At 43.1% G+C, this 20,420-nt stretch overlaps 1 protein-coding gene across 2 annotated transcripts in view; it reads left to right on the top strand.

The window, feature by feature from the left end:
• CMTM4 (CKLF like MARVEL transmembrane domain containing 4) overlaps positions 1-20,420 on the top strand; it is a 72,096-nt gene that overhangs the window by 9,587 nt on the left and 42,089 nt on the right. The window lies entirely within an intron of this gene.

Here is a 20,420-nt window from a genome sequence, read left to right as displayed (position 1 = left end):
TTAAAAAAATTGATATTACTTTTTAAAAAAAGATTTTATTTATTTATTTGGCAGAGAGAGCACAAGGAGGGGGAACAGCAGGCAGAGGGAGAGGGAAAAGCAGGCTCCCCGCCGAGCAGAGAGCCCTGATGCAGGACTCGATCTCAGGATCCTGAGATCAGGACCTGAGCTGAAGGCATACACTTAACCAACTGAGCCACCCAGGCACCCTGAGATTGCTTGAAATTATGAGCTATTCCAAGCATTGGAATTAGAGTGATTCCTATAAGTACCCATGTACTTAAACAACGGGTCCTGATCTTTTTGTTTGGAAAATGAGATTATCCCGGGGGACAGGCTGTGTGTTTGTGTGAGAGAAGTAAAAAGCCGGGCGAGATGAGCTGGGATTTGGATTCATTGGCGAGGTGGGACTTCAGAAGGCCCAGGAGGAAGAAGGATAGACCGGGAGAGGTAGAGAATGAAAGAACAAGGCACCCCCAGACAAGGGGATGGCCTCAGCATCTTGTGTGGTGGCTGAAAGCCAATTTAAACTTTCAAAGGCTCCGTTCAAAGTGGTCCAGGGCTGGGAGCAGGCCTGCAGCTGGCTGAAGAAGGGGCAGACGAGGGGAAGGGTACAGAATCGAGAAAGCAATACCTCCTTTGGGAAACTTTGCTTTATTTTTATGCAATTTATCTTCTTGATGGGGAAGATTTTTGTGTGAAAAATTCTCACTCAAGGGGGGTCCAGTGTTCATCTCAGCATCTCTCATGCGCGGTCTTGTGTCCACACGTGAAATATTGGTGTTTGTCTGTCACCTGTTTTCAGAGTGGGGTCTCCCGGGAGCCCTAGAGTTTATTAACGTAGAAATGGGAGATTGAGAGACTATGGGGCTAGGTGCTAATTATATTTCCAAAAGACTCATATAACTGCATTAAATAGTAATCAGGCCAATTTATTTTTGGATTGGTTTTATGGTCCTGATTATTTCATGTTGATCAGAAGCTTTGATTGACATTTTGAATAACACACTCCTGCCTCAGAGTCTTTGCATTTGAGACTTATTCTTGCCATCCTCTGCTCTCTGCCAAAAAAATGTCACTTAGCTCTGTTCTTCAGCACTGTTGCTCTTCTGTTCTGCTCAAAAGAGACCTTCCCTGACCACTTGTTATCCCCTTTCCCTGCTCATTTTTGATTTGTAGCTTTTACCATCCAACTAGAACTTCAACTCTATGACAGTAGCAGTGTTTGTGTTGTTTCCTGCTATATCCCCAAGGTCTGAATCAGTGCCTGTGGGATGCCTGGGTGGCTCAGTGGTTGAGCATCTTCCTTCGGCTCAGGTTGTAATCCAGGGTCCTGGGATCAAGTCCTGTGTCATGCAGGGAGCCTGATGTGGGACTCGATCTTGGGACTCCAGGACCATGCCCTGGGCCGAAGGGCAGGCACTAAACCGCTGAGCCATCCAGGGATCCCAATAAATAAAATCTTTTTTTTTTTTAAATTTTTATTTATTTATGATAGTCACAGAGAGAGAGAGAGAGAGGCAGAGACATAGGCAGAGGGGGAAGCAGGCTCCATGCATGGGGAGCCCCACGTGGGATTCGATCCCGGGTCTCCAGGATCGTGTCCTGGGCCAAAGGCCCTCTCCAAACTGCTGCGCCACCCAGGGATCCCACCAATAAATAAAATCTTAAAAAAAAAAAAAAGGTACCTGGCACATAGCAAGGCACTGAGCAGCCCGTTGCATATGCATACCCATTTAATAAAAAAGAGGAAAATAAGGGAGTATTACTTAATGTAGCTTATAAGGTCGAACTATTTGAAAACATAGACTCTACAAAGGAAAAATAACCTATATTTGTGTATTCATAAATAAGCTTCTGGACTTGGTTCTGAGTGGAAAATATTGGGGAGAAAAGTATGGAAACAAAATGCCACTGTAATTCTTTTTTCTTTTTTTAAACCGTGAGTTTTAAAAGGGTATCTACTGCTACTAGGAAACAGAAGCTTTTGCTTAGAAGGCAGATTTTTGTAAAAGGAGGGGAAACCATAAGAGACCTTGCCAAGCTTTTAGCTTAGGAAATTGTAAGATGAAAACCAGGGGTTCTCCGATTATTATCGAAGTTGTCTACTTTCTTTTTTTTTTTTTTTTTTTTTTTTTTAGTTGTCTACTTTCTGATAAACACGTTGAGAGAGGGAGGATCGCTCAGGATCCTCCAAGTCAGCATCTTTTGAGAGCCCTCAGAGTAGACACTTAACATGTATAAAGAAAAAGTTGTAACTAGGATTGAAGCTGAGGGTCCTAGTGGTTGTCTTCGTGAAGCTCTCTGATTAAAATAAAAGAACAGCAGTTCCATGGGGCCCTGGGCAGGGAGGCCTGGATCTTCTGGAGGCTGGAGGGGGCCATAGGAAATACTGAAACCCAGAATTTTTGTCTTTGAGCATTTCAAATGATTGGTTAAATTTGGGAATTATATGGGTTAATAAACACTTAAAATGTTTAGAGTTCAATCAGATGTGGATAGTTTTGGATGGCTTCTTTCTTACCACTACAATTTGATGACTGGCGCAGTGGAAGCCTTCATTTTTGTGGTTTCCCGTTTATTCCAGCACAGCTATGAAAAACAGTTTAAGTCTAAAAGATTTTTGTGCCAATGAAAAAAAAAAAAAAACCAACAATGCAAGCCCCAGGAACAATGGCTGTCCCAGCGGTAGTTGCTTCTTCAGCTTGCCTACTTTGTCTAAACCATTTGTGGTCCAAACCTGGTACATGTGTATGCTTACAGAGTTGGCTGAATGACTGTAGAGTTAGATCAAGAGCAGTAGCTAAATGGTGAAAGTCCTAACATATTCTCCCCTTAAAAAAAAATGTGTGCTTTATGTATATTTGAAATCCTCAGGGATCCCTGGGTGGCGCAGCGGTTTGGCACCTGCCTTTGGCCCAGGGCGCGATCCTGGAGACCCGGGATCGAATCCCACGTCGGGCTCCCGGTGCATGGAGCCTGCTTCTCCCTCTGCCTGTGTCTCTGCGCCTCTCTCTCTCTCTCTGTGACTATCATAAATAAATAAAAATTAAAAAAAAAAAAAAAAAAGAAATCCTCAGCTGGGTCAGGGACTGTTATGCATAAACAGGACTAAAATCCTTGCCTCCGATGGGCTCACAGCCTGCTTAGGAGTGAGGCTTGGTATGGAGTGGAAAAGCACACAAACTGTTCTTGCCACCAGAGCCAAGGACTCTCTCCTAGAGGCTTGGGACAGCTTGGCAAGGGAGCCCTTGTGGGAACGGGCACTTCACAAGTTGAGTGTTGAATAGCCAGCCAGTGGCCAGCGTAAGGTGTGGTGTGTCCTGTGGTCCTGGTGCTGGGAGTTGGGAGGCAATCCCAGCAAAAGAGGGAGGGTGAGGAGGAGGGGTAAGCCCTGGCACAGGTATGCAAGGGGATGAGGACCCAGGTTGGAATGGGCCTGATTTGTTAGAGCAATGAATTTGAATTTTCTGAAAGAGATGAGGAGCGGTTGGACCTGAGGCTACTTGAAATGTGGATAGTATGAATTGAGATGTGCGTAAGTGTAAAATACATGCTAGATTTGGAAGCTGTAACAGGAAAAGAAAGAATATAAAATATCTCAATTTTGGGGACGCCTGGGTGGCTCAGGTGGTTAGGCGTCTGCCTTCGACTCAGGTCGTGATCCTGGGGTCCTGGGATCGAGCCCCATGTTAGGCTCCCTGCTCCGTGGGGAGCCTGCTTCTCCTTCTCCCTCTGCTTGAGCTCTCTTGCTCTCTCTCTCAAATGAATAAATAAAAAATTTTTTTATCTCAATTTTTTTATATTAATTACATGTCAAAATAATACTTTGGGTATAATTGAGTATACTATAAAAATTCTACCTGTTTCTTTTGACTTTTAAAAAATCTGGCTGTTAGAAAATAAAAACACTTGTGTGGTTCTCATATTTCTCCTTGCTGTCTCTAGGTTAAAGGGGGTGAGGAATGGCTTTGAGAAGGATGAGATGAGACCAGCTGGGTGATAGGAGATATTGAGTAATTCAGGTGAAAAATGAAGACCCAGTTGGCCTCTTGGCAATGGGAGTGGAAAGAATGGGAGAAATGGGATTTATAGGTGGCAATTATGTTTTATTATAGTCCTTGTTTTTATTTTACATTATATTCAGTTCATTCTCAGTCAGAAAACTATCTAAGCTAACATTTATTGCGCATTTACCATGTGCCAGACTGCTCAGTGTTTTACATGTGTTCTCTCATTTAACCTCCACAGCAGTCCTATGAAGCAGATGCTTTACAGATGAGAGAACAGGCTTTGTGATATCACGGACTTGCTCACAGTCCTCATGGCTATGGGTTGGCTATGCAGCCAACCTTCAGAGACCATACCTGGAACCCCCTCGTGTGTGTGTGTGTGTGTGTGTGTGTGTGTGTGTGTGTATTTCTGTAACCATTAGGCAGGTTTTAAGGCCTGTTCCAACATCATTCATCTTTCCCATCCTGTAGGGACTTAGTCCATTTCTATTTCCCTTCTTCTGCTAGTGCTGCTCCTGGTAGGTGTGACAGCCTGGACAGGCCCTTTGGTTCCCGATTCTTCCACAGTGAATGGATCACCTCTGTCAGAGTCTGGAGAGGTGTTGGTGTCATTATAAAAGGGAGCCTCTTAGGCCCTCTCTTTTATTTCCTTGAATTACCACTGAAATTTAGGAATTTCTGAGATCAGAACCAGTAAAAGTCGTGAGGAAGCTGGAGGCTGTTTGCTGGTGGAGGAAGGGTGGACAGGTAAAAATCAAGGCTTGATTATCCTCCTGTTTGCTTGAGCTATCATGTCAAAGTATTTGGGGTTAAAACAATTGTTAACCTCTGGACATACAAATATAAAAGAATGGGGCAGCCCAGGTGGCTCAGCGGTTTAGCACCACCTTCAGCCCAGGGCATGATCCTGGAGACCCAGGATCAAGTCCCACGTCGGGCTCCCTGCATGCAGCCTGCTTCTCCCTCAGCCTGTGTCTCTGCCTCTCTCTCTCTCTCTCTCTCTCTCTCTCATGAATAAATAAATAAAATCTTAAAAAACAAAACAAAACAGGTACTTTGGCTTTGAGGGGGATCACTGGATCACTTGTCTCTCCACCAATTTGCCTGTCTAAAGACAAGAATCATTTGCACCGTGTATCAGTTTTGTACAACTTAATAGAGTTGCAGAATATATCAAAGGCCATAAAAGGCACAAATCCCATAGAATCGTATAACTTGGAAAGTTATATTCTAACAAGGCCCATTCTTGCATTGAAAATACTCACTAACCCCTTTTGGTCCCTAAGAATCCAGCCCATGCATGTTAGGCCCTTTCCCTTTCTCTCCATGTCCTCCCCTCCTCCAGCTGCACTGTGGTGTCTCTGGAAGAGCATCCCTTACGGCTTTCTGTACTGCACTCTGGATTTCTTTGTTGTTTTTTTGTTTTTCTCTGGTCACTTTCATTCAGAGAAATAGATCTTGATCACCTACACTTAGGGCCATGCCCGTTAGTCCTCAGCCTGGTCTTTAGAGGCCTGAGTCAGGCCAGAGCAGCAAGCAGTACAGGTAAGAGGATTACCTGCCACCACAGTGTTGGTGTGAGGTTGAATGGAAAGTGCCTAGTGTGGAACCTGGCTGAGAGAAGCACCCAGCGAATGCTAGCTGTTCTCCTTCGCACCCACAGGTCCTCACTCATCTAGCTAGGTTTTAGTTGAGTCACTCTTGCATTTCAGGTTCTCTTTACCTCGGTCAGCCACCTCATCCTGGCTGGAAGCTCCTCGTTCTCCCCAGTAATGCATTGATACTGCAAAGGCACTCTAGCCCTTTGCCCAGCCAGAAGATAACCTAGCAGTGAGTGGGCTGGGGTAAGGGAGGGTCCTATATCCTTTTCCCTATCTCCTTTCCCCTACCCTTCCTCCTGGCCCTGCCGTGCCCACTGGGTTTTCTTTGTTCTGATTGGTGTCCTGTGATATCCTGTGATGCCCTGGGATGAAATACCAGCTCATTCTATGTGTGTCCCTCATTCTCCGGACTTTCTGCTTGCTTGCTTGCTTTCCTTTTTAAAAATATTTATTTATTTGAGAGAGAGAGAGAGAGAGAGAGAATGAGTGGAAGGAGCAGAGGGAGAGGGAAAATCTCAAGCAGACTCCCATGAGCTGAGCACGGAGCCCAATGTGGGGCCTAATCTCATGACCCTGAGATCACAACTTGAGCTGAAACCGAGTGTTGAATGCTTAACCAACTATGCCACCCAGATGCCCCTCTGGCATTCCTTTTAAAAATTTATTTAAAATTTATTTTTTAAAGTTTCATTTATTTATTTAGTTTAGAAAATGTTCTTTCTTAAGAGAGATCATGAGCAGGTGAGAAGATGAGAGAGAGAAGATTCTCTGCTGAGCAGGGAGCCCGATATGGGACTCAATCCCAGGATCCTGAGATCACAACCTGAGCCAAAGGCAGATGCCCAACTGACTGAGCCACCCAGGTGCCCTAAGTTTTATTTATTTAAGTAATCTCTGTGCCCAATGTGGGTCTCAAACTCACAACCCAGAAATCAAGTCTCAAGTTCCTCTGACTGACCTAGCCAGACACTCTGAATTTCTGAACAGATTTGGGTATACTTACAGTTTATTGTAATAAGTCTATAAACACCTGCAAGCCAAAAGACTCAGTTGGTTGCTTGGTAAGCACTTACAATTTATCCAAGTTCAATTTGATGTATTAGTGAATTTGGAACCAACCCCAGATCCAGGAAGAAATGAAAAACAACTAATTCATGTTGAGGGTATGTCTTCAGTTTTATTGCTCACAGTTCTGGAGGCTGGGCTAACTAAGGTCAGGGTACCTACAATATGGTTCATTCTGAGGTCTTTTCTCTTGGCTTGTAGTTGACAGCCATCTTGCGTGTGCTCACCTGGCCTCTTTGTGCATGCATGCACAGAGAGATCTTTCTTTCTCTTCTTAAAAGGACACTAAATCTCATCATGAGGGCTCCATCCTTATGACTTCATCAACCCTAATTACCTCCCAAAGGCATCCTCTCTAGATACCATCATTAGCATATGAATTGGTGGAGAGAGATAGATACACTTAAATCCATAGATAGGTGAGAGCATGATATATAAATCAGTAATAGAGGTTCAAGATGGCTCAAAACACCTTAAGATTCAGAAAAAGCAGAATTTTATGCTAGAAGGAAACCTGAAGCCATTCGTGTCTGCCCCTCTTCTGTTTTATGGGTGATGAATCTGACTCCTAGAGAAGTTGTGGCTTACCTGTGGCTACCCAGTTTATTGGTGGCCCTGGGACTTGAGCCTCAGGCTGACATTCTTTCCTCCTGACTTAGCTGCTTCCCCTCTGTGAAAACCCGTTGTGTAACAGCTCTTTGAATTCCGATGATCTTTCTTACCCTTTCTGTGATTATGGGGGGGGAGAGGATGAGTAGTAAATACTCTCGGGCACTTTTAGGCCAGTAGTTCAGTAAAGACCATATAGGACAAATCAGGTCTTTGCCTGCCATGTCCTGTTTAAAGTGGACGTTATTGGGATGCCTGGGGGGTTCAGCTGTTGAGCACCTGCCTTTGGCCCAGGGCGTGATCCTGGAGTCCCGGGATCAAGTCCCACATTGGGCTCCCTGCGTGAAGCCTGCTTCTTTCTCTGCCTCTCTCTCTCTCTCTCTCTCTGTGTGTGTGTGTGTGTGTGTGTGTGTGTGTCATGAATAAATAAAATCTTAAAAAAAACAATAAGGTGGAGGTTACCTAACTAGCCCAGGCAAACTGCCTAAGTGAACGTCCTAGGACATGCAGTTGATTTGGTGGCTCTAAAGTTTGAATTATAACAAAACCCAAATGTTGGTAGAAATAAAATTGCCTTTTGATCCCTTAAATTCTCTGATAATAAACTGAGATTAGGAAAATCTGCTAGCAAGTTGGTCTGTCTTCTTTTGGAGTATGGTTTTGGAGCTGAAAACTGGGAAAAAAGACCCCCCATTTGTCACAGAGGAACAGAACACATACGCATGGCTCTTTTGCACAGTCCTGAAATGTGTGATGGTGTTGGAGGGGTAATGAGGGTGTTACTGGTCTTGTGGTGCTCAAGGTGGTTTTGGTGAGATAGTTGAGGAGACACTGCATATGCCTGCCTCACCTTTACTAGATGGTTTGGAAAAGCCTCAGCTGTTGGGGTGGGACTTTGGGGGCCCCAGGGGCTACCAAGCTAACTAGATGAGTGAAACCCACAAAAAATGACAAATTACCAGATTGAGGTAAGTCTGGGGGTGCCCAGTGGGGTCAGTGCTTTGTGGAGCCCCTTCTCTGTTTCTAGTTCTACAGAATTCTGTAGGAGGACTGCAGCACTTTTTTTTTTTTTTTTTTTTTAAGATTTTATTTATTTATTCATGAGAGACAGAGAGAGAAGCAGAGACACAGGCAGAGGGAGAAGCAGGCTCCATGCCGGGAGCCCGACGTGGAGACTCGATCCCGGGACTCTAGGATCACACCCCGGGCCAAAGGCAGGCGCTAAACCGTTGAGCCACCCAGGGATCCCCATTTTTTTTTTTTTTTTTTGATGGACTGTAAAATCTGTCACTGTGTCTCAGCCCAGATCAATATAAATGAAAACAAAGTTAAAATTTTTATTTTTATTTTTTTTATTTTTTATTTTTTTAATTTTTATTTATTTACTTATGATAGTCCCAGAGAGAGAGAGAGAGACAGAGACACACACAGGCAGAGGGAGAAGCAGGCTCCATGCACCGGGAGCCTGATATGGGATTCGATCCCGGGTCTCCAGGATCGTGCCCTGGGCCAAAGGCAGGCGCCAAACCGCTGCGCCACCCAGGGATCCCCCAAAGGTAAAATTTTTAAAATAAATTGTACCTGTTTGCAACAGTAAACTTCTTTTCTTTTTTTTTTTTTTTTTTTTAATTTTTATTTATTTATGATAGTCACAGAGAGAGAGGCACAGAGACATAGGCAGAGGGAGATGCAGGCTCCACACACCGGGAACCTGATGTGGGATTCGATCCCGGGTCTCCAGGATCGCGCCCTGGGCCAAAGGCAGGCGTCAAACCGCTGCGCCACCCAGGGATCCCAACTTCTTTTCTTTTTAAAGATATATTTGTTTATTAGAGTTTGTTCCAAGCAGACTCCGCTCTGAGCACAGAGCTAGACGCAGGACTTGTCCCACGACCCATGAGATCATGACCCTGACTGCAACAGTTAACTTCTTAATACTTAACCTACAGATTATTAAGACCAGCCATATATGGGATTTAGCCAGATTGGTTCAGCAATATTATTGTCCTGGAGCAACAAAGAAAGTCTTCATCGTCCTGCTGTAAATCTCCATTGTCCAGAGCTACTTTGTACATTTGGGCAGGTTGTGTCCTGCACAGTCGATCTAACTGAGAAGCTTAGCGGGGCTGAGATCCAGCCTGCATGCTGTGCTTGCCAAGACACATGCCCTGGCCCTGGGCAGTGCCCCCCTTGGGAGGAAGATTGCCTCTTTCCAATTGATCAGCCCTGGGTGTGTGTGTGCGCATGCCATTTTTAATTTGCTATCCTCTTACCAGGCCAAGCCCACACCCAGACTAGATCTGTTTCCAACTGGCACAAAAGTACTATATGCAGCAGTGTATGTCTTGGTTATTTAATTGGGAAACATATTTGCAACATGGCTTAGCTGTGATATTAAGCTAGATGGGAACGTGTATTTTTAAATAAGACCAAATAAAGCGAAAAAATGTAAACTTTAACTTCAATTTTCCAGATACAGTGTTTTAAATGGATTTATTTTGAATTAATAAGCACATGTGTGTGCAGAGCCTCCCAGCATCTTGTGTGGTCCTCTGTGAGGTATGCAGATGATGATGTATTCAGTACTACATGACTGAATGAATGAAGACAGATAAAAAGGTAATTTGCTGACTCATTTTGACAAGAGCTCCCATGTCATTGAAATTAAAAATTTTCAGCCCCGCTCAGAGCATCTGTCAAGCAATTGATGATGTGTGATGGGTAGTAGGGGTTGGTACAGATAACCTGATACAGCCTCCGTCTAGGAGTTCCCGTCGAGATGTGTGCACCGAGCTGCCTGTGTGACTGGCCGGGTGGGCTCTCCCAAGGCTGCACCCAGCCCTGCAGTGTTGGTTAGCTCTCAGTTGCCAGGAGCAGACACAGGGGTTCTTGTGGGTCTGCAGCAGGAGGGGTAAGCCAGGCCTTGGAGGGAACCCTGGGGAGCCAAGCGGCAGGGCCTCGTGAATCTCGGGGATTTTACTTGAGCTGAATATATGGGACTCAGCTTTTCTTTCTAGCCGCCCAGTCAAGGGCATCCCGTGCCCTCCCTTCATAGACCGGACTGTGAACAAATCGCATCTGGAAGAGGACTGAGTTCTGCCTAGGTTCATGTTGGCGTCTTTCTGACCCGAGGTTGCCGAGTGCTTCAGCCTCTGCTACCTGGGCCTGCTCGTGGACAGGTACAGTCCGATGGGCTTTGCTGGCGGGGACTTCAGAGCACTGACCAAGCCTCAGAACTTGGGCCTCAAAACTTGGCAGGGCCCAGGGGCCGTCGTGACCCCACCGTGCAGGGCAGCATGTGGCACCTGGGTCCGTCTCCCATAGCCAAGGACCCAAAAGAATTCCAGGAGCAAGTCTGGTCCAGGACCCGAGGGGAAGTCAAAAACCACGGTGAAGGAAGGCAGTTGACTTAATAAAAGCGGACGCTCTGCTTGGTTGCTCCAAGAAGAGAACACTGGCTGAAGAAAATACTGTTTTAAAGTGAGTAGGCTGCAAGGGAGAGCGTGTTGAGAACGTTGCGGCCTCACTTGTTTGCAGTGGGAAACCATCTTCCGCTGTCAGGAACGCCCTAGTGAGAGGCCCTCATGGAACAACCCACATTTCACTGTTAAATGGCTGCGCACAAGACCAGGGCAACATTCAGACTCTGCGGCGTGTACACTTAGGTATTTTCTGTGATTGCATACCCAAAAAGCAGCTCTTAGAGGTCAGAAGAATCATGAAAGAATGCTTAGGAAAGTTGCAGTCATGTGGTTTTCTGCTAGAGATATGGTTAGACATATTATAAATATGTTCTGATGGGGTCTTTCTTTTATTTATTTATTTATTTATTTATTTATTTATTTATGATTTTATTTATTTATTCATGAGAGACAGAGAAAGAGAGGCAGAGACACAGGCAGAGGGAGAAGCAGGCTCCGTGCGGGGAGCCCAATGCGGGACTCAATCCCGGGACCCCAGGATCATGCCCTGGGCCAAAGGCAGGCGCTAAACCGCTGAACCAGCCAGGGATCCCCATATTTATTTATTTTTAAGTGAACTCTACACCCCCCATGGGAGTTGAACTCACGACCCTGAGATCAGGAGTTGCATGTTCTAGCACCTGAGCCAGCCAGGCACCCCAGTTCTGATAGGTCATTGAAAATGTTCACCCCAGGTCTGTCTGCTTTCTCTGCCACTGACTTGCTGACTGCGGTTGAATGGCAGAGAGCAAGAGCATCGGATGGGCCTGATTACCGCTGACTTTATTTGGGTAGGGCTTTCCCAGCCAGGCCAAACTAAGGGTGCCTGGCCGCCTCTTGGCACTTGGGGTCCTGAGCATGACACCGGTGTGTAAGGAGCCAGTCTGGGGTCACTTCTCCCGGGGAGGGGAGAGGGAGGGAAGAGTTAGGTCTCTGAGGCAGGTGTGAGCACCGACAGTGACCTTGTCCTAGGAAACTACTGTTACTCTCCGTCACACGCCTTCCTTCAACTCTACTTTCCTTCGTACCTCTTCTGAAATTCCTGGTCTCCCCTGGCTCTGCCCCCCTGCCTTTGTTCCATGTCAGGATCCATTGCTCCTGCTCACCGTCATTCACGGGCCCTCATCTGAGCACTTTTGCCATTGGCCTGAGCCCCTCTTCCTTATTTCGAGACGCCAGAGAAGGGACCACTTCTCTCAAGAAGCCTTCTATATTTCTGTTCTTCATTCTCCAGCTGCCCATCTAGTAAAGTGTCTTTTGGGATCTGGTACTGAATGAGGCTGACAAAGTTCCTTTATGTCAAGAAGCACACAGCCTTAAGTCATACGTGAATTGATCTGTGATATGAATACCACATTTTTAACTTGCATGTTGTTTTTCAAAATGGAAAAAAAAAAACTTAATCAGAAAATAAGTTTATTTTGTATCTTTTGTTTAAAAGAAAAAAAAAGATCAGAGGTGCCTGGGTGGCTCAGTCGGTTAAGCGACTGCCTTCGGCTCAGGTCATGATCTGGGGATGCTGGGATCGAGCTCTGCATAGGATCCCTGCTCAGCAAAGAGTTTTCTTCTCTCTTTCTTTTCTTTTTTTTTTTTAATTTTTTTTATTTATTATGATAGTCACAGAGAGAGAGAGAGAGAGAGAGAGAATGAGGCAGAGACACAGGCAGAGGAAGAAGCAGGCTCCATGCACCGGGAGCCCGACGTGGGATTCGATCCTGGGTGTCCAGGATCGCGCCCTGGGCCAAAGGCAGGCGCCAAACCGCTGCGCCACCCAGGGATCCCTTTTTTTTTAATTTTTATTTATGATAGGCACACAGTGAGAGAGAGAGAGGCAGAGACACAGGCAGAGGGAGAAGCAGGCTCCATGCACCGGGAGCCTGACGTGGGATTCGATCCCCGATCTCCAGGATCGCGCCCTGGGCCAAAGGCAGGCGCTAAACCGCTGCGCCACCCAGGGATCCCTCTTCTCTCTTTCTCCTCCACTCCTCTCCTCCACTCTCTCTCTCTCCACTCCTCTCCCCTGCTTGTGCTCGCTCTCTCTCTCTCAGATAAATAAATGAAATCTTTTACAAAATAAATTTAAAGATATGAGATTGTATAGATTGTTGTAGACTTTGCTCCTTTGTACACACTTGGAGAAATGGGGTATTACACATGCAATTCCATAACTTGCTTTTGGATATATTTATGACTCCATAAAATACTCCGTCTGAATATTAACACTCTGAACATTGAACATGTGAGCATTTAACACTCTGTCCAAAAAAACAGCTATTATCTGAGCATATGCTTCATGATGCTTTAGACTGTCTCTGGTTGGCCCTATCCAGTAGACTCTGGCTTGCTATTTGGTTGCCATTTTGGAAATTGGTCTGTTTCATCCTTTTTCTTAATGGATTTTTTTAAGTTTGTTTGTTTGTTTGTTTGTTTGAGAGAGGAAGAAGCAGATTCCCTGCTGAGTGGGGATCCCAACATGGGGTTCGATCCCAAGACCCTGAGATCATGACCTGTGCTGAAGGGAGACATTTAACTGAGTGCCCGGATTTGTTTCTTTCTTTAAATTATTTTTGTTTTGTTTAATGCCTGAATGGCAAGATCGAAGGCTTTTATTCTATATTTTAAATCTGGAAAAACAGCATTTAAAGGCTAAGGGCAGCCCTGGTGGCTCACCAGTTTAGCGCCGCCTTCAGCTCAGGGTGTGATCCTGGAGACCCGGGATCAAGTCCCACGTCAGGCTCCCTGCATGGAGCCCGCTTTTCCCTCTACCTGTGTCTCTGCACCTCTCTCTCTCTCTCTGTCACTCATAAGTAAATAAATAAATAAAATCTTAAAAAAAAAAAAAAGGCTAAGTTAGAATTTGTCCCATTATGGTTTTGAATTAAATCAGCAAGAACATTTTTAACTAGGGAGCACACACCATTTTCTTTCTTAGAGCATAAGAAAACTGACAGAAGTTTGAGCTCTGGAGGTTTGGGCACATGCCAACGATTTTGGTGGTCTCCACGTGTTCTGTTTTTTCAATTAAAATACAGTGAAATGGACTTTTTCAGTGTACAGTTCTACAATTCTTTAACACATATATACATTCATGTAACCACTACCAGAATTAGTACACGACAGTTTCACCAACCCACAAAACTGTCATCCTCCTTGTAGTCACACTCAACCCTCGACAACCATTCATCAGTTCCCCATCAGTGTAGTTTTGTTTTTTCCAGAATGCCATGTAAGTGGAATCACAGAGTGTGCAACCTTTCGAGACTGTCACTCATAGCAATGCATTCGAGACACATTCATTCTATGTTTTATTCATAGTTTGTTCCTTATTCTTGCTGAGCAGTTTGCCATTGTAGGTACGTCACCACAGGTTCTTTATTCTTTTACCTGTGGAAGGACATTTGGGTTGTTGCCAGTTTTTAGGGATTATGAATGGAGCTGCTATAATCATTCATAGACAGTTTTTGTGCACACATAGATTTTTATTTCACTGGGGTTGATACCTAGGAGTATCAGAATTGCTGATCATATGGTGACTGTATGTTAACTGTCTAAGAAACAGCTACACAGTTGTCCTGAGTAACTATATTTGCATTCTGCTGGCAGTGTATGAGTTGCTCTGTATCCCGGCCAGCACTGGATATTGTCTTTTTTTTTTTAAAGCCAGTGTAATAGATGTATAGTGACCTCTCATAGTGCTTTTAATGTGCATTTCCCTAAATGGTTAATGATGTCAAACATCTTGTGTTTATTTGTTGTCTGTATATTCTTTTTGGTGAAGAATCTGTTCGGGTCTTTTGCCCATTTTTAATTGGACATTTTATTTTCTGTTGAACTTTGAAAATTCTTATTTTTTGTTTGTTTTTTAAAGATTTTATTTATTTATTCATGAGAGACACAGAGAGAGAAAGGCAGAGACACAGGCAGAGGGAGAAGCAGGCTCCATGCAGGGAGCCTGACGTGGGATTCAATCCCGGGTTTCCAGGATCACACCCTGAGCTGAAGGCGGCGCTAAACCGCTGAGCCCCCAGGGCTGCCCTGAAAATTCTTTATATACTTTGGATGGAAGGCCTTTGTTAGATACGTGATTTGTAAATATTTTAACTCCTTCTGTTTTCATTCTCTTAACAATGCCTTTTGCAGAACAAATTTTTAATTTTGATGAATTTCTTCGTCAATTTTTTTTTTAAGATTTTATTTATTCATTCATATGAGAGAGAGAGAGAGGGAGAGGCAGAGACACAGGCAGAGGGAGAAGCAGGCTCCATGCAGGGACTCGATCCCAGGTCTCCAGGATCCCACCCTGGGCTGAAGGCCATGCCAAACCGCTGAGCCACCAGGGCTACCCCAGTTTGTCAATTTTTTTTTTCATGGATTGTTCCTCAGGTGTCATATCTGAGAATCTCAGGTCATGAAGATTTTTTTTCCCATGTTTACTCTTAAGAATTATAGTTTCATATTTTACATTTAGATCTATAATCCCCTTTTTATAATCCCTTTTGAGTTTTTATGCAAGGTGAAAAATGTAGGTTGATGTTCATATGTATGCCTGTGGATATGAAGCTGTTCCAATATGATTTGTTGAAATGGCTATTCTTTCAGTTGGCCATATTTGTGTGTTTCTCTCTCTAGGCTCTTGACTCAGTTCCATTGATCTGTGTGTACATCCTTTCATCAATATTACACTGTCTTGATTATTATAGCTTTATAGTAATTTTTTTGAAGATTTTATTTGAGAGCAAAAAATACAGAGAGCATTAGAGAGAGTGAGCACAAGTGGGGGAAGGGCAGAGGGAGAGAGAGTAGTAGACTCCCCTCTAAGCAGGGAGCTCCATATGGGGCTTGGTCCCAGGACCTGGGGATCATGATCTGAGCCAAAGGCAGACGCTTAACTGACTGAGCTACCCAGGTGCCCCTATAGTAATTCTTAAATCAAGTAGTGTGGACCTTGGTCTTTTTTCCAAATTGTTTTGACTATTTTAGTTCGTATAAATTTTATAATCAACTGTTTCTATTAAAAAAATCTTGTTGAGATTTTGGGATTAGTGTTAAACCTATAGATCAGTTTGTCGAGAATTGACATTGTAGCTATATTGAATCTTCCAATCCATGAATGCAGTACATCTGACCACTTATTCAGGTCATCTTTGATTTTTTTTTTTTTAAGATTTTACTTATTTACTCATGAGAGACACAGAGAGGCAGAGCCATAGGCAGAGGGAGAAGCAGGCTCCCCTCAAGGAGCCCAGTGCAGGACTTGATCCTAGGACCCCAAGATCATGACCTGAGCCAAAGGCAGATGCTCTATCACTGAGCCACCCAGGTGCCCCTCAGGTCATCTTTGATTTCTTTCTTCAGTGTTTTGTGTTTTTCACTACGTGTATCTTATACATATTTTGCTAGATTTATACATAAGTGCTTCATACGTTTCAGCCCTTGTAACTGAAATATATTTTTGTTGTTATTGTTTTAAATTTGGTTTCTGGTGATTTATTGCTTGGCTATAGAAATATCAGTGGGGCGCTTGGGTGGCTCAGCAGTTGAGCATCTGCCTTTGGCTCAGGGCGTGATCGCGGGGCCCTGGGATAGAGTCCCATGTCGGGCTCCCTGTGTGGAGCCTGCTTCTCCCTCTGCCTGTGTCTGTGCCTCTCTCTCTCTCATCAATCAATAAATAAAATCTTAAAAAAAAAGAAATATGATTGGTTTTGTGTATTGACCTTGTATCTTGCAACTGTGCTAGTTCACTCAGTTATAGGAGCAACTTTAGAGATTCCCATGGGATCATCTGCATAGACAATCATGCCATCTGCAAATAGGGACAGTTGTTCTTTCTTTCCAGCCTGTATGCCTTCTATTTATTTTTCTTGCCCTGGCTAGCACTTCCAGTACAATGTTGAATATCAGTGATGAGAGTAGAGATTGTTGCTTTGGTCTCCTTGGGGAGAAAGCGTACATTTTCACCACTAAGTATGTTAGCTATGGATTTTTGGTAGATGCTCTTATTTTGGGTTGAGGAAGTTCCCTTCTCTTCCTAGTTTGCTGGCAGCATCTATCATGAATGAATGTTGAATTCTGTGAAATGTTTTTTCTGTAGCCATTGACATAATCATGTGTTTTTTGTTATTTAAGCTGTTAATATGATGGATTACATCTGTTGATTTTTGAAAATTGAACCAGTCTTGGATTCTTGGATTAAATCACAACTGATTGTGATGTATTATTCTTTTTACAAATTGCTGGATTTGATTTCTTAATATTTTGCTAAGGATTTTTGTATCTGTGTTCATGGGGAATATAGGTCTAGCTGTCTTTTCCTGAACTGTCTTTGGTTGTTATCAAGGTAATGCTGGGCTTATAAAATGAGTTGGGAAGTATTCCTTTTCTATTTTCTGGGGAGAGATTTTTGTAGAGTTGGGATTACTTTTTTTAACATTTGGTAGAATTTGTCAGTAAAACCATCTGGGCCTGGAGTTTTATTTTTTAGAAAGTTTTTAAACTACTAATCCAATTTATTTGATAGATTAATTAGACTATTTAGGTTCTCTTTTACTTCCTGGATGAGTTTTGGCAGTTTGTGGCTTTCATGAAATTGATCCCTATCACTGCCAAATTTATGTGTATTGAATTGTTTGTAGTATTTCTGCATTGTTCATTTAATGTTTGTGAGGATATATAGATATAGCTTCTTTTTTATTCCTGGTAATTGGTAATCCCTCCCCCTCCCGCCCCCCGCTTCCGGATCCATCTGGCTTATGAACTAAACCTATTTTCTGTTTGAGTGATATTTCCCTATTTTTTCATTTTAATGATTTTAGGTCTTTATTATTTCCTTTCTCTACTCACTTTAGAATTACTTTGCTCTAAGAAAAGTTTCTTAAGGGGTGCCTGGGTGGTGCAGTTGGTTGAGCATCTGATTCTTGATCTTGGCTCAGGTCTAGATCTCAGTGTTGAGAGTTCAAGCCTCACATTGGTCTCCATCCTCGGAGAAAAAGAATCTTAAGGTGGAAATTGAGATTGTTGATTTGAGATCTCCATTCTTTTCTAAGATGAGCATCCAGTGTTGCATGCTTCCCTCTGAGCACTGGTTTAGCTGCATCTCACAAGTTTTTGATAAGTTGTACTTTCATTTTCATTCAGTTCAAAATATTTTCTAATTTCTCCTAGGACTTTGTCTTTGACACATCAGTTATTCAAGAATATGTTGTTTAATTACCATGTGTTTGGAGATTTTTCTAATTTCTGTTGCATTATTAATTTCTAGTTCTGTTATGTCAGTTTGTTTTTTTAAGTTGAATTATAGTTGACATACTTCATGCAGTTTTGATTTTTTTCAGCTTTTTTTTTAATTAGTTGAGAGAGAGAGAGAGAGAGAGAGAGAGCAAGAGAGCATGAGCAGGGGGGAGAGGGAGAAGCAGGCTCCCCTGTGAGCAGGGAGTCCAATGTGGGGTTCGATCCCAGGACACTAGGATCATGACTTGAGCTTAAGACAAACACTTGACTGAGCCACCCAGGTACCCCAGCATTTATTATTTTCTTTGTTTTGTTTTGTTTTGTTTGATAGTAGCCATCCTGATGGGTAGGAGGTGATACATCTCATTGTGGCTTTGATTTCCTTAATGATTAGTGATGCTGAGCGTCTTTTCATGTGTTTGGGAGGCCATCTGTTGTATATCTTTGGAGAAATATGCCTGTTTAAGTCCTTTGCCCATTTTTTTTAAATTTTTTTATTTATGATTTTATTATTATGAGAGAGAGAGAGAGGCAGAGACACAGGCAGAGGGAGAAGCAGGCTCCATGCACCGGGAGCCCGACGTGGGACTCGATCCCGGGTCTCCAGGATCGCGCCCTGGGCCAAAGGCAGGCGCCAAACCGCTGCGCCACCCAGGGATCCCTCTTTGCCCATTTTTAAATCTAGTTGTTTGTTACCGTTGTTGAGTTTTGGGAGTACTTTATGTATTCTGGATATTAACTCCTTATCAGAGATATAATTTGCAAATATTTTCTCCCATCCTCTAAGTTGTCTTTTTATTCTATTAATTGTATCCTCTGATGTATAGAAGTTTTACATTCTGATATAGTTCAATTTATCTGTTTTTTGCTTTTGTTTCCTGTGCTTTTGTTGTTATATCCCAGAAATCATTGCTAAACCCAATGCCATGAAGCTTTCCTCCTATGCTTTCTTCTAAGAGTTTTATTGGGGCAGCCCGGGTGGCTCAGCGGTTTAGCGCTGCCTTCAGCCCAGGGCGCGATCCTGGAGACCTGGGATTGAGTCCCACGTCGGGCTCCCGGTGCATGGGAGCCTGCTTCTCCCTCTGCCTCTCTCTCTCTCTCTCTCATGAATAAATAAATAAAATCTTTAAAAAAAGAGTTTTATTGTTTTACATCTTATGTCTCAATCTTTGATCCATCATCTCTTCTATATTCTTGCTGATTTTTTTGTCTGCCAGTTCTATCAATTATGGAGAGAGGAATGTTGAAGTCTTCAACTATATTTGTTCATTTCTTCTCTCATCTGAGTCAGTTTTTGCTTCATGTATTTTGAGGCTCTGTCATTGTATATGTATTTAGGATTATTACACCTTTTTAGTGAATTGAAGCTTTTATTTTTTATATAATCTCCCTTCTTATCCTTGGTAATTTTCTATGCGCTGAGTGTCCTTTGTTATTAATATACCATTCCAGCTTTCTCTTATTGGTGTTTGGATAGCATATGTTTTTCCATCATTTTCCTTCCAACCTACATATATTATTATATTTGAAGGGAGTTTCTTAAAGATGGCATATAGTTGGATCCTGTTTTTTAAATCCATTATGACAATGTTCATCTTTAATTAGTGTATGTTTAGACTGTTTACATCTAATGTTATTAATCGTATGTTTTGATTGATTTATTTTGTGTTTGTTCCCTTTATGCTTTGTTCCTTGGTTTTCCCCTTCCTCTCTTCTTTTGGATTATTGGTATATTTGCTAGTGTCCTATTATAATTGACTTGAATTTATTTATTTATTTATTTATTTATTTATTTATTTATGATAGTCACAGAGAGAGAGAGAGGCAGACACATAGGCAGAGGGAGAAGCAGGCTCCATGCACCGGAAGCCTGATGTGGGATTTGATCCCGGGTCTCCAGGATCGCGCCCCAGGCCAAAGGCAGGCGCCAAACCACTGCGCCACCCAGGGATCCCGATTTGAATTTTGACTGTATATATCTTTCAGTAGTTTTGTAAAGTGTTTGCTCTAAGAATTACTTTATAGCATTTTACAGTCTAATTATAGTTACTATTTTACTACTTCAGGTAAAGTACGCACCATCACATAGGTTCATTTACCTCTTTACCCTCTTCCCTCATTTTAATTGTTACATACATTGAAACTCTATCAAACAATGTTAGAAATTTTGCTCTTGGGGCAGCTGGGGAGCTCAGTGGTTGAGCGTCTGCCTTTGGCTCAGGTTGTGATCCCAGGGACCTGGAATCGAGTCCTGTACCAGGCTCCCTGCAGGGAGCCTGCTTTTCCCTCTGCCTTGTGTCTCTGCCTCTCTCTCTCTCTCTCTCTCTCTCTCTCTGTGTCTCTCATGAATAAATAAAATCTTAAAAGAAATTTTGCTCTTAACTATTATACATATTTTTAAAAACTTGAGAAGAGAAAATTGTTCATTGTATTTACCCAGATTT

This window comes from Canis lupus, chromosome 3 (assembly GCF_048164855.1).
Source record: "Canis lupus baileyi chromosome 3, mCanLup2.hap1, whole genome shotgun sequence".
In the NCBI taxonomy this organism is placed as follows: domain Eukaryota; kingdom Metazoa; phylum Chordata; class Mammalia; order Carnivora; family Canidae; genus Canis; species Canis lupus.
This window is presented reverse-complemented; position numbering and strand designations above follow the sequence as displayed.